This window comes from Triticum aestivum, chromosome 4A (assembly GCF_018294505.1).
Source record: "Triticum aestivum cultivar Chinese Spring chromosome 4A, IWGSC CS RefSeq v2.1, whole genome shotgun sequence".
NCBI classification, from domain to species: Eukaryota; Viridiplantae; Streptophyta; class Magnoliopsida; order Poales; family Poaceae; genus Triticum; species Triticum aestivum.
The window spans coordinates 568,064,505-568,077,417 of record NC_057803.1 but is presented as its reverse complement, the minus strand read 5'-3'; positions in this window follow the sequence as shown (position 1 = coordinate 568,077,417).

The following is a 12,913-nucleotide window of genomic DNA, read 5'->3' as shown; positions in this document are numbered from 1 at the left end:
TATTCGGTCCAAACTGGACGGGCCCCTAGGATTCCTTTTGAATGGCTTTTTCCGCTGACCGGATTTAGAGCCTCTGAATCCGGCATTAACTGTCGTATCCTCAGCATTGTCGCCGTTAATGCGGCGCTTCTGCTTGTTGCGACGCGACCTGCCACTACTGTCCCTGGTGTCCGAATTACCAGGGTTCTTGGTCATATTGTTGCTACGAGCAAGCCAGCTGTCTTCTCCCGCGCAAAAGCGGGTCATGAGTGTCGTGAGTGCTGCCATAGATTTCGGCTTTTCCTGTCCAAGGTGCCGGGCCAGCCACTCGTCACGGATATTGTGCTTGAAGGCTGCTAGGGCCTCAGCGTCCGGACAGTCGACTATTTGATTTTTCTTTGTTAGGAACCGTGTCCAGAATTGCCTGGCCGATTCCTCTGGCTGCTGAATTACGTGACTTAGGTCATCGGCGTCTGGGGGTCGCACATAAGTGCCCTGGAAATTGTCGAGGAATGCGGCTTCCAGGTCCTCCCAACAACTGATTGATCCTGTTGGCAAGCTGTTAAGCCAATGCCGAGCTGGTCCTTTAAGCTTGAGTGGGAGGTATTTGATGGCGTGGAAATCATCGCCGCGGGCCATGTGGATATGAAGGAGATAATCCTCGATCCATACCGCAGGATCTGTTGTGCCATCATATGATTCGATGTTTACGGGTTTGAAACCCTCGGGGATTTGATGATCCATTATTTCGTCTGTAAAGCAGAGTGGGTGTGCGGCGCCTCTGTACTGGGCTATATCATGACGTAGCTCCAATGAGCCTTGTCTACTGTGTTCGGCCCCGCCGAATTTGTGGCCGGCGTGACGGTTACCGTCTCGAGCCGTGGGGCGCCCACGCGATCCGTAGATCGATCTTGTTTGCCTTGCCTTGTCCTCCAACATGTCTCGTAAGTCCGGCGCATATTCCCGTGCCTTGGTACGGGGTGCGGCTTGAGTGGAGGGCCGAGAGGCCTCTCTGTCGCGACCACGAGGTGGCCGGTCGGCCGCATCAAGTGCTTCCTCCTCTAATCGGGGTAGCAACCTGCGCTTTGGGTAGCTCTTGGAGGGGCGTTCGAGTTTATGCTCTTCGGCCGCAAGGACTTCAGTCCATCTGTCGACTAGCAAATCTTGATCAGCTCTAAGCTGTTGCTGTTTTTTCTTGAGGCTTCTTGCCGTGGCCATAAGCCTGCGTTGAAAACGCTTTTGCTCGACGGGATCCTCTGGCACGACGAATTCGTCGTCGTCGAGGCTTGCCTCGTCTTCGGAGGGAGGCATATAATTATCGTCCTCGACCTCTCTGTCTGCCGCTCTCTCATGAGGGCTGGTTTCTCCATCCTCCTGTGCTAAATCTTGCTGGAGGGGGTTTTCTTCGGCGCTTTCCGGAGTATTATTATCTCCCGTGCTGGAATCACCGTGTTTGTTTTGGCGGGATTTTGAGCGGCGCCGTTGACGCTGGCGCTTAGGCTGTTTCTTAGAGGGGTCATCCTCCGCTGTTCCATCGCCATCTCCCTCTTTTGGGGTGTCCACCATGTATATGTCAAGATGAGGTGGCTTTCCAGGGCCTAGTAGGCGCTGGTTCTTCATCATCTCCTTCATCGGCGTCCATACCGTCGATGTCTTCGGAGTCGAAGTCGAGCATGTCGGTTAAGTCGTCGACAGTGGCTACAAAGTGGGTGGTGGGTGGGCTTTGAATTTCTTCATCGTCCGTACCCCAACCTTGCTGACCGTAGTCCGGCCAGGGCTCTCCTGATAAAGAGAGAGACTTCAGTGACTTCAGGATATCGCCGAAAGGCGAGTGCTGAAAGATGTCCGCAGAAGTGAACTCCATGATCGGCACCGAATCGGATTCGATCGGTAGGGGCACGGAGGGTTCGGAGTCCGAAGAGGAGTCTGTCTCCTTGGAGTCACGAGTCTCGCAGAGTATGGGGCTGGTGCTTGGCTCAATCGCCGTTGGGGTTGCAGCCCCCGAGGTGGCGTCCAACCGCCCATCCTCGATCGGCGCAGTTGGCTCCGAATTAAGGGTTGGAGGCGATGCGGGTGCGGCCTCCAGGGCACTATTCGGCGGCAAAGCTAAATCACGCTCGTCGTGACAGTGTGGCGCGCTCGGCAATGGCTCGAATCTGTCGAGGATCAAGTCCCCGCGCATGTCAGCCGTGTAGTTAAAACTTCCAAATCTGACCTGAGGGCCAGGGGCGTAGCTTTCGATCTGCTCTAGATGGCCAAGCAAATTGGCCCGCAGTGCGAAGCCGACGAAGACGAAGATCTGTCCAGGGAGGAAGGTCTCACCCTGGAATGCATCGCTATCGATGATCGTAGGAGCCATCGAGCCTGACGGCGACGACACAGAGGAACTCTCAATGAAAGCACCAATGTCGGTGTCAAAACCGGCGGATCTCGGGTAGGGGGTCCCGAACTGTGCGTCTAGGCCGGATGGTAACAGGAGACAAGGGACACGAAGTTTTACCCAGGTTCGGGCCGTCTCGATGGAGGTAAAACCCTACGTCCTGCTTGATTAATATTGATGATATGGGTAGTACAAGAGTAGATCTACCACGAGATCGAGGAGGCTAAACCCTAGAAGCTAGCCTATGGTATGATTGTTGATGTGTATGTTGTCCTACGCCTCCGGTTTATATAGACACCGGAGAGGGTTAGGGTTACACAAAGTCGGTTACAATGGTAGGAGATCTTCATATCCGTATCGCCAAGCTTGCCTTCCACGCCAAGGAAAGTCCCTTCCGGACACGGGACGGAGTCTTCAATCTTGTATCTTCATAGTCCAGGAGTCTGGCTGAAGGTATAGTCCGGCTATCCGAACACCCCCTAATCCAGGACTCCCTCAACCGCCCTACAACTAAGTTATAGCAGTAGCGCTGGTATGGGCAGCGCTACTGGTAAGTATTATTAGCATTAGCGCTTCCAGGACCAGCGCTACTGATAACTATCTGTAGTGCTTGTTCATATGAAGCGCTGCTACTAAGCCAGCGCTACTGCTAGGTGCTTTCCAGCGCTACTGCTAATGTTCCCGCTTTCACATATTTGCACCCCCTACGTATTTGTGATGTATTTATACAGGCTCTATACAATAGTTTCATCCGATCATACTAAACATACACTATTCTCATCATTTCATAGACATATAGTAGTCTCTTCATACCATCATCATCATTCAACACAAATATCATCACATCTCGAAAATAGCGATACACAAGTGCGATCATGTCATGTCTCGAATAAGTACAGCTGCATGGTCATGGCACACACACAAGTTTCATCATCTCCATCTAAACCATGATGTAGAAGAGAAGAGTGATCAGCATGAGCAAGACCGCGACTATGTAGTACCGGCGGTCCTGCCCCTGCTCATACTGGAGTGTCCACCTCAAGTAACTACTTCCCTCTTCGACTCTGCTGTCGAACCCTCTGTGGCTAGCACCCAGGTACCTGTGCACCTCGGTCTGAGCAGTTGGCCAGTGGTCGTAGACTCTTGGAACCCTCCCAACGTACACGGCGTAGTAGTCCGTTGACATCTCTGATCTATGTACATGCATCGTGAGTTGATGAACTGAACAATAATATGCAACATAATGTACTTAAGAAAACAAAGAGGCATAATTAGCAAAATACAAGTAACCAATAGTAAACATAAATGACGAAGTTCCTCATACCCAAACTAATTAACTTGAGCAATCTACGCTAGTTCAGGACCATGGTTTAGTTACATCACATACCGTGCATAAATTCAAAGTTTCGCCATAGAAAGACAGTACTGACACATTGTCATCAACAATTAATCCTCCATGTCGGTGGTCCAATCTTCATAGTTAGGGGGAAGCACCCGAGCTTCTTGAAAGGCTTCAGGTCTAGACGATGAGCGAGTATCAGTGCTCAGACATCTTCCCGCATGATTGGTCCATGGTAGAACATCCCTGTTGGTTTGAGGACCTGCTTCATGATCGCTTGGGCAAGTTCACACTATACGTGATAAAACTCAGCTCTGATTCTGTTGGGAAACTACTACTGGATATAAACCGGCCAGGAATAGCCGGTCTAACTTTATGAAGATTAGAAGCCGATGAAGATGTAAGAATGATGGCGCTTTATGAAGGCCCAAGGCCCAGAGGCGAAGTAAGGCCTGTAGATGTAAACCGACCTTATTATGTAACTTGCATTGTAAGATAGGAAGTATAGAGACCGAACCAGACACATTTATGATCCGGCTTCGAGACTCTGTAAACCGGCGGGCGTCAACCTATGTATATAAAGGGACAACCCGACAGCGGTTCAGGGACAGACAACAACTCGAGGGCCAGTCAAAGCGGATTCGCTCCCTGGTCATCAAAACCCTAGCAATACCAATCACAACTAGACGTAGGCTTTTACCTTCATCGAAGGGGCCGAACTAGTATAAAACTCCCCGTGTCCCCTTGTCCGGTTTAACCCCTTTAAGCTAACCCGTTGCGATGGCTCCATGACTAAGTCCTTTCACAAGGACATCTGCCGTGACAAACCCACGACAGTTGGCGTCCACCGTGGGGCTATCGCACGATGGTTTCGAGTTCTTAAAGGGCAGCTTTGATGGACTCAAGGGATACGCTGTGGGCCGGATAACGAAGAGTCATCGCAGAAAGCTCTACATCGACAACACAGGATGGGGCCCCGAGGACGATTCAATCGAATATGGGTACCGGGTCCCCTTTGGTGGGATTCATGTCTTCATCGGCAAGATTGGCGAACCGGGCCCTGAGCCGGACACTTGCACCGACATCATCGAGACGGCTTAGCGTGCAAGCCCTTCCCCGGTTCAGCCCATGGCAAAGCATGTTTTCATAGGTGTCATCCACGGAGCAGAATATGAGGACGGACAGGCATCCGATGGAGAAACCGTCGTCTGCTCCGACGACGAGTCTTCTGGAGAAACCGAATCGCTTTATCAGTTGCAGGACGGCCGAATTAGTGGAGGTTCCGAGTGCAACAGTATTCCGGACTCTCCTGATATGCCAAACCGGGCAGCTATCTTCATGGCGGGTACACAATTAGCGCCCCACTCATCAACCGCTGCAGCAATGCTTTCCGGTTCAGCAACAGCCACGCCGGTGGGGGCAGGGGGCTCTGCGCCACCTCCGGCTCAAGTTCTGTCTGACTTGTTCGATGCTTTGGCAACATTGATGGCCGCAAAGGTGGATGCAGCAGCCCGGGATTAGCACAATGCGGAGATCGCAAAGCTAAAGGATCAGATAACTCAAGCTAAAGCGGACCTAGCAGCAGAGAACGCTAGGATGGCTATAGAGCAAGCTGAGTTGGAAGGTCAGGCCTACCGGCTTAGGCTGGATTAGAATGCTTCAGAGGAAGTCATGAGAAGAAGATATCGATCGCATCTCCCGCCAAGTTATGAGCCAAGAAATCTCTTCAATACGCCAGGAGCAGGAACGAGTAACCAGCCAATAGTAAACCGAACAGAGGCGCCAGGGACAGGAGCGCCGGTTCAGCCGCGCACGGCGGACCCGCCCCGTCAGAACAACATTGTGCCACAGTATGTTCCAACACCTCCCAGGCATTACTCCAACCCGTTGGACAACATTGTGGACGCCGCTTCATGATTGGTAGCCCTCCCAACCGACGGCTAATCACCAGTTGCGATTGAGGCACGATGGGCCAGAGATCTCCTTCAAACAGCTCTAAACCAGCAGCAGGCATATTTGCACAGTCGTGAGAGGATTCATTCCACTCCCCGTCCAAGACGGAGCTACAGTAGGCACGTCGAGGATGAACCGGCCGTGTCGAGCAGTGCACGTTGCCGTAATTCACCGTGAGGGCACAACCCGGTAGGGGGAGGTGCTAATGCGCAGGATGTGGTGGATCATGGTCACGCACGTCGAGAGGCCGAGTTAGCAGCTCTGCACGGAGCCCGTCAACATACTCCGGTTCACCCTACCGCTTCAGTAGAGCCAGGTGTGGTATTCAGTTCCTTAGGGGTGCCATGTCTCACCCCCTCTTTGCGTAATGTGAGATTGCCCAAGGACATCAAAGGACCTCATAAGGTACCCAATTACACCGCCGATCTGCAACCAGAGGCATGGGTTGAAAGCTACGAGATGGCAATGGAGATGTTAGATGTGGATGAGGTAGTATGTGCTAAATACTTCACCATGATGTTGGAAGGAACAACTCGCACTTGGTTAAAAAGCTTACCAACTAACTCTGTGCGATCATGGGCCGAATTAAAGCACCGGTTTATCCAGAACTTCAAAGATACTTGTAAGCAGCCCATGTCAATTGTGGATCCGGCCGCTTGTGTCCAAGAGGATGGGGAGTCCATGACCCATTGGGTAAAGCGGGTCTCAGCTATTCTGCATTCATCAGATCGTATCAATGCAGATACCGCAGTGCTAACGTTGGAGGGCAATTGCCGTTTTCTGCCGCTCAAACAGAACTTAGGAAGGCTCAAACATCACTGCTATGATATGTCAATGCTTATGGCCGCTTTGGTTAAGTACGCCGATTCAGATAATACCGAAGACCCTGACTCAGAGGAGGACAAACCGGGGAAAGGGAAAAAGAACGGGAACACAAAGGGTCAGCAGCATAATCCGGCAGGCCATGGGAAAAATGGTAAATGCAAGGCCGACAACAGTCTGGACTTTGTGGCTAACACCAATGCTCAGGAGAATGGTCAGCGTCGTAAGGGTAAGTAGCCCCAGAGGGGCGGAGGTTCAGGCCCCAATTTGGAGCGCCTGTTAAATCAACCCTGTCCGAAGCATGGGTAAAAGGAGAAGCTAGCATCACATCTTTGGAAGGATTTTTACATCATGCGGGATTTCAAGAACTCCAATATGTTTCAGTACGATAATGGCCCACCCGGCGGTTCAGGAGGTGGTTTCCATGGGCCGAGATACGGAGGCGGCAGCTCCGGTTCAGGATTCCAGGGCAATCAAACCGGACATAGTAATCAAGGGAACCATGGCAACCAAGGAGGTTACAACCATCAGGGGAACCAGCAGCAGCAGCAGTCGGGTTATCAGAGCAATCCTAAGCAGCTAAATAGTGGGCAATATCATGTCTTCACCACTAGCTTGTGTAAGTGTGATCAGAAGCTTCACAAGAGGGAAGTAAACTCTGTTGAACCGGCGGTGCCTCAGTATTTGCGCTGGTCTGAGCAACCCATTTTGTGGAGTAGAGAGGATCACCCACCCCGGGTTGACAATCCGGGTCACTTGGCCCTAGTGGTGGCCCCTCAAGTTGGGAGATATAAGCTCACTAAGGCACTCATGGATGGGGGAAGTAGTATCAACATTCTATATTATGATACCTTCCGTCGTATGGGGTTGACGGATAAGAGTCTTAAACCGTCAAACACTATTTTCCACGGTGTGGTGCCTGACAAGTCTGCATATCCAGTGGGCAAGATAGCCTTAGAGGTGGCTTTTGGAGATGACCATGATTCAAGGTTAGAAACATTGACTTTTCAGGTGGTGAAAATCTAAAGTCTGTATCATGCTTTGTTTGGGCGACCGGCTTATGCCAAGTTCATGGCGAGGTCGTGTTATGTTTATCTACAGCTTAAAATGCCAAGTCATAAGGGGGCCATCACAGTAAATGGGAGCAGGAATATCGCTTTGGAATGTGAGGAAGGTGATGCGGCTTATGCTGAGTCGGTTTGTGCCACGGAGGAGCTGAAGTTTTATAAAGACCAAGTTGATCCGACGGATATGACCTCTTTGAAAAAGCCAACTACGGAACACGATCCGACATTGAAGTTTAAATCGGCCACAGATAATAAAATGGTTGATTTCGTTCCTCGCGATTAATCCAAGCAGTTCAACATCAGTGCTAACCTGGATCCCAAATAGGAAAGCGCGCTCATCAAGTTCATCCGTGAGAACCGGGACATCTTTGCATGGAAACCTTCTGACATGCCAGGTGTACCGGGGGAACTCGCTGAGCACACACTTAACATTGATCCCAAGTTTAAACTGGTCCGGCAGTTTCTCCACCGCTTCAATGAAGAAAGGCGCAAGGCTATTGGTGAGGAGGTAGCTCGGTTGTTGGTCGTAGGGTTTATCGTCGAGGTCTTTCACCCAGAGTGGTTGGCTAATCCGATGCTAGTTCTTAAGAAAAATGACACTTGGCGTATGTGTGTGGATTACACAGACTTGAACAAAGCTTGCCCTGCAGACCCCTTTGCCCTCCCTCGTATTGATCAGATCATTGATGCTATGGTGGGTTGTGACCGTTTGTGTTTTCTAGACGCTTATTCTGGTTATCATCAGATCAAAATGGCAGTTAAGGACCAGGAGAAGACAGCTTTTATAACTCCCTTTGGAGCCTTCTGCTATGTCTCCATGCCCTTTGGGCTCAAAAGTGCCCAGGCGACTTATCAACGCTGTGTTCAGAATTGTCTTCATAAGCAGATTGGGCGCAATGTTTATGCATATGTGGATGATATTGTGATAAAGTCCAGGAAGGAGGAAACATTGATAGATGATTTGAGAGAAACCTTTGACAACCTCCGGGTTTACAAGATGATGCTCAATCCGGAAAAGTGTGTCTTTGGTGTTCCGGCAGGCAAACTCTTGGGTTTTCTGGTGTCAAATAGAGGCATTGAGGCTAATCTGGAAAAAAATTCAGCAATTACATCTTTGGCTAAACCGGCGTGTATCAATGACATTCAACGTTTGGCCGGCCGGATTGCGGCTTTGAGCCGGTTTATCAGTCGTCTTGGGGAGAAGGCTATCCCTTTATATCAGATGCTCAAGAAAACAGATGATTTTGTCTGGAGCGAGGCGGCTGATAAAGCGTTTGAGGATCTGAAGAGGCAGTTAGCATGATCTTGCAGCCCCGATCGATAAAGAGCCGTTGTTGCTATATGTGGCTGCTAATGCCCGAGCTGTTAGCATGGCTATTGTGGTGGAGCACAAGGAAGCTGGCAAGGAATATCCGTTTCAACGGCCGATTTATTATATCAGTGAGGTGCTCATTGAGTCAAAGCAGAGGTATCCACATTGGCAGAAGCTGGTGTATGGAGTGTTTATGGCAAGCCGGAAGCTTAAACATTATTTTCAGTGTCATCCTATCACAGTGGTCAGTTCAGCCCCTCTAGGAGATATCATTCAAAACAGAGAAGCAACTGGCCGGATTGCCAAATGGGCTATTGAGCTTGGACCTCACGAGCTCAAATACATACCTCGCACAACAATTAATTCCCAAGAACTCATGGACTTCATCAATGATTGGACAGAATTCCAGGCACCAGAGGAAAAGCCAGATACCACGTATTGGACTATTCACTTTGATGGATCCAGACAGTTGGAGGGCTCGGGGGCTGGAGTCATACTAACTTCCCCACGAGGTGACAAGTTTTGTTATGTCCTCCGATTAATGTTCCCTTATACTAACAATGCAGCTGAATATGAGGCCTTACTCCATGGTCTTCGAATGGCTAAGGAGATGAACTTAAGCCGGGTTAAGTGCTTTGGGGATTCAGAACTGGTGGCCCAACAGGTGTCTGGCACTTGGGATTCTGAAGACCCACTCATGGCTGCATATCGACGAGAGGTGGAAACAGTGGCTGGTCACTTCAAGGGTTATCAGGTGGACCATATAGACCGGCGAAACAATGAAGCGGCGGACACTTTAAGCCACCTTGGTTCTCATCATAAACCGGTCCCACCAAATGTCTTTCTTGATGTGCTGCATAATCCGTCGGTCAAGGTACCAATAGAGGAGGAGTTGGCTATTCCTGACCCGGAGGCTCAATTGGTGGCAGCTTTGCATGTCATACCGGATTGGACAATCCCTTACCTGGCCTACATGAACCGGGGTGAGTTACTAGAGGATGAAAGCTCGGCCCGGCAGATAATCCGACGTTCCAAATCGATGCTATTGGTTAACAGCTCATGCTGATGCTCAGGACTTTGTCAAACGATGTGACGGTTGTCAAAAATTTGCACGCCGTGCTCATATTCCGGCTCAGGAGTTGAGGATGATTCCAATAACATGGTCGTTTGCGACTTGGGGGCTTGATATGGTTGGACCCTTTAAGCGCTCCAAGGACAAAAAGACCCACTTATTAGTGGCAGTTGACAAGTTCACCAAATGGGTGGAAGCAGAGCCAGTCAGTAAGTGTGATGTAGCCATGGCGGTTCATTTCATCAAAAAGGTGATATTCCGGTTTGGCTTTCCACACAGTATTATAACTGATAATGGTACTAAGCTGTCAAAGGGAGAGATGGAGGAATTTTTCCAACATGAGCACATCCGGCTTGATATAGCATCGGTGGCTCGCCCCCAATCTAATGGTCAAGCGGAGAGGGCAAATCAAGAAATTTTGAGAGGTATTAAACCCCGGCTTATGGTTCCTTTGAAGCGGACACCGGGTTATTGGGTGGAGGAATTACCTTCTGTGTTATGGAGCATCAACACCACACCTAACAGATCTCTGGGTTACACACCTTTCTTCATGGTTTATGGAGCGAAGGCGGTTCTTCCTAGTGACATCCGTCACGACTCGCCCCGTGTGGCAGCTTATGTTGAATCTGATAATGGGATAGCACGTCAGGATTCCCTGGACCTATTAGATGAGGACCGTGAACTTGCAGCAGCACGTTCGGCGATTTATCAACAAGATCTCCGATGTTATCACAGCCACCGGGTTAAGACCAAAACTTTTCAAGAGGGCGATCATGTGCTCCGGCTCATCGAGGATCAAACTAATATGCACAAGTTGTCCCCACCTTGGGAAGGACCTTTTATGGTCAGCAAGAATCTACACAATGGGTCATAGTACCTCATTGATGTTCGAGAGCACAAAGACTCACGTAAATCAGAGGAGGAGACCAAGCGGCCGTGGAATATAGCTCTTCTTCGGCCTTACTATACTTAAGCCACAGGCTCTTCATATGTACATATTTATGACAATGTATATATTATATAATAAACCGGAGCCTCGAATAAAGCGGGGTATCTGTTCTTTTTACATCATGTGTGTGCTTACAAGAGTTTCTACTGACAAAGCGGAGTTTTCTTAAACCGGTCTCTGCAGCCGCACGGATATAACGAAAATCACTAGGGGGCTTGGTCATATCGGAACCATAGCTACACCTCTTGATCGGTTTGAAACCACAAAAGGATATCACTAGGGGGCTTGGTTGTTGTCACACCATAGCTACACATCTTGATCGGTTTAAAGGGATATCACTAGGGGGCTTGGTTGTTATCACACCATAGCTACACCTCTTGATAGGCGTTAAGCCAAAGAGGAAATTATGTGGAACCAAAGAGAGTCTGTTGTATTAAACACAGGTCAAACATAGGTAACCATCGAGCATAGCTCACATATTACCTGGGGGCTCTTTGCTTCGAAAAGAAAAATGAGTTTTGAACCCTTGTAATAGGCTATCAAGCCAGGGTTGGAAGCCAGGTGTATTCACCTAAAACCCCGGGTTATCCTGCCTCTTTAAGTAAGCCACTCCGTCCAGGTAAACCTGGTATGACCCATCAAACATTTGACAAGTCAATCCCATGGACCCTGAACTTGTCAAAGTTAAATTGATGATTGGTTAAAGATTCAGGTCCATCTTAAAAAGGCTTTGCAAAATGGTTTAACTCAGCGGCCTGGCAGCCCATGAAAAGCCTCGATTTGGAGCCTGACAGCTCGTAAAAAGCCTCGCATATTCTTTTTTAGTTTTATTTGTCAAGCTTTTCCCTTTTGTTGAGTTCATAATATCTTCTGATAAACCGGCGTCCTTGACCCGGCTTGGCTTTCAACTAGAAGTTGTTAGTAATGATCAGTTATAACCCAGTGTTCATTAAACCGACCTGGTTTTGACTAACAAGTCGCCATTGTTATAAGGAAAACCCGGTGTTTATTATATCCCGATATGGTTTATTATCATAATCTGGCAAATTAAGGATGGAGTTATCAATGTTCCGGATTGGTGTTTACACCTTTACCATACAAGCAGTTGGTCAGCCAATGAGGTATGTTGCACATGTTATTTTTTTATATATACAAACTTTGATTATCCATCCAAGTATTGTCTATTCTTGGGCATCATGACCCGTCCAATGGTAAACCACTAGGACACTTTCAAGTTCTTGTATCCAGGAACACAACTCATCATGGGCTATGCATAAATAGATCCAAAAATGTGGAGCAAGGTTTCACATTATCAAAGCATCACAAAACATGCTCTATGGCATGACAGATAAAGGAGTTTTTGCTATCCTATTACAAGCAGCTTCAAGCCGTCTCCAATTGAATAATTGTTTTTAAGCATTTGCACAAAATAGCTGGTAAACCGGCTGCTGGTTTAAGACGCTTCGTCTGGACGGTTTCACGGTTGAGGGTCATTTGGTGCGATCACTTCTTCTTCATCCCTTCCCAGACGCTGGAAATCAACCGTTGACCAATGGATTCCAGTTAAAGCTTGAAACATGGCTTCTTCATGGATAAGGCTGGAGGGGTTAATGTCAGGACCGTAAGTATGCTACCGATTGGAGGCACAAGTTCTTCGACTTCATGGATTTCGGCAGGCTGTCTCTTCACTTCAGCGTCATAAGCCGGTTGGAAATGAGACAAGTCTGTGTCTTCTGCCAGTTTGCTATCTATTGGCCGCATTTCTTTGGTCAGCCTTCGGAGGTCATCATTGTCGAAGTTTGAACCATCCTCCTTCACACCTGGATATCCTTTAATGATGTCCTCTGCTTCAAGATCTGGAATCCATGCTTTGGCCTGGATTAGTGCGGTCAGCGCTCCTGCTCTTGCGGCTGCCTTCTTCAGTTCAGTAATCCGGGCTGGTAACATGGCCAGCTTCTCAAGAGTTTCTTTTATCAATGATGGTGCCGATTTGTGGCAAGCTGCAGCACAAATAGCATGCTGGGATCCATAGTACAGCTG